This window comes from Schistocerca serialis, unplaced genomic scaffold, assembly GCF_023864345.2.
Source record: "Schistocerca serialis cubense isolate TAMUIC-IGC-003099 unplaced genomic scaffold, iqSchSeri2.2 HiC_scaffold_1154, whole genome shotgun sequence".
Classification (NCBI taxonomy): domain Eukaryota; kingdom Metazoa; phylum Arthropoda; class Insecta; order Orthoptera; family Acrididae; genus Schistocerca; species Schistocerca serialis.
The window spans coordinates 82,501-84,392 of NW_026047353.1; the positions used below are offsets into that span (position 1 = coordinate 82,501).

Sequence of the window (1,892 nt, forward strand, 5' to 3'; positions counted from 1 at the left end):
GCTGGCTGGCATCGTTTATGGTTAGAACTAGGGCGGTATCTGATCGCCTTCGAACCTCTAACTTTCGTTCTTGATTAATGAAAACATACTTGGCAAATGCTTTCGCTTCTGTTCGTCTTGCGACGATCCAAGAATTTCACCTCTAACGTCGCAATACGAATGCCCCCGCCTGTCCCTATTAATCATTACCTCGGGTTCCGAAAACCAACAAAATAGAACCGAGGTCCTATTCCATTATTCCATGCACACAGTATTCAGGCGGGCTTGCCTGCTTTAAGCACTCTAATTTGTTCAAAGTAAACGTGCCGGCCCACCGAGACACTCAATAAAGAGCACCCTGGTAGGATTTCAACGGGGTCCGCCTCGGGACGCACGAGCACGCACGAGGCGGTCGCACGCCTTCGGCTCGCCCCACCGGCAGGACGTCCCACGATACATGCCAGTTAAACACCGACGGGCGGTGAACCAACAGCGTGGGACACAAATCCAACTACGAGCTTTTTAACCGCAACAACTTTAATATACGCTATTGGAGCTGGAATTACCGCGGCTGCTGGCACCAGACTTGCCCTCCAATAGATACTCGTTAAAGGATTTAAAGTGTACTCATTCCGATTACGGGGCCTCGGATGAGTCCCGTATCGTTATTTTTCGTCACTACCTCCCCGTGCCGGGAGTGGGTAATTTGCGCGCCTGCTGCCTTCCTTGGATGTGGTAGCCGTTTCTCAGGCTCCCTCTCCGGAATCGAACCCTGATTCCCCGTTACCCGTTACAACCATGGTAGGCGCAGAACCTACCATCGACAGTTGATAAGGCAGACATTTGAAAGATGCGTCGCCGGTACGAGGACCGTGCGATCAGCCCTAAGTTATTCAGAGTCACCAAGGCAAACGGACCGGACGAGCCGACCGATTGGTTTTGATCTAATAAAAGCGTCCCTTCCATCTCTGGTCGGGACTCTGTTTGCATGTATTAGCTCTAGAATTACCACAGTTATCCAAGTAACGTGGGTACGATCTAAGGAACCATAACTGATTTAATGAGCCATTCGCGGTTTCACCTTAATGCGGCTTGTACTGAGACATGCATGGCTTAATCTTTGAGACAAGCATATGACTACTGGCAGGATCAACCAGGGAGCTGCGTCAACTAGAGCTGAGCAGCCGGCCGCCCGGGAGTGTGTCCCGGGGGCCCGCGCGAACACGCAAGCGTCCGCTCAATTATTCTGCAAACAGGAGGAGGCTGAGCTCCCCTGCACAACACACCTCGAAACCCTCTCAGGTCCCGGCGGCGCGCAGCGCCGTCCTAAGTACTTGGTCGGGTTCGAGAGAGGCGCAATCGCCCGGAGTTAGGCGAGTAGACGCTTTAGGTGCGACCACCCGTGCTCCCAACTGAGCTTGCCGCTGCCGACAGAGGCCCGGGAGCGTGCTGTCGTGGCATTGCCGGCGGGAGACAACACGCGCCACCTACGGTGACCGGCAGCTCCAACGCCAGCGCCACAGAAGGACAAAAGCCCTACTTGGGTGCCGAAGCGAACTCTCCCAGCACAGCGCACGCGCCAACACGTCCGCACAGCTGCGATACAAACCACCTGCGAGAACCGCTGGGGCGACCGAGCAGCAGACGGCGTCGCGGCGCCGAGCGCCGGGCGGCGGCGCATCCTCAGCGCACAAAGTCCTCAATCGGACCAGCACACTGCAGATGGCCACCGCGCTTCGCACCGGGCCCGCGAGGACCTACTTTGGCCGCAAGGCGCCGCGAGCAGGGGGCGCCGGCGCGCAGCTGCGCCGCCTGCCGCGTCCGTCGGCCGGCGCGCCTGCCACCGGCCGCCCCCACCAGCCGGCTGTAGCGCGTGCGCCCACGCACCGCGCTGCCAGCACGCCGGGCGGCCC

General features: G+C 58.3%; 1 non-coding gene across 1 annotated transcript in view; it reads right to left on the reverse strand.

Moving 5' to 3' along the window:
• The window catches only part of LOC126432787 (small subunit ribosomal RNA), a 1,909-nt gene extending 770 nt beyond the window's left edge, over positions 1-1,139 (reverse strand). The window contains exon 1 of the ribosomal RNA XR_007578227.1: positions 1-1,139. This exon is cut by the window's left edge and continues 770 nt beyond it. This is a non-coding gene — a ribosomal RNA (small subunit ribosomal RNA).
• Between the last annotated feature and the right edge of the window lie 753 nt (positions 1,140-1,892).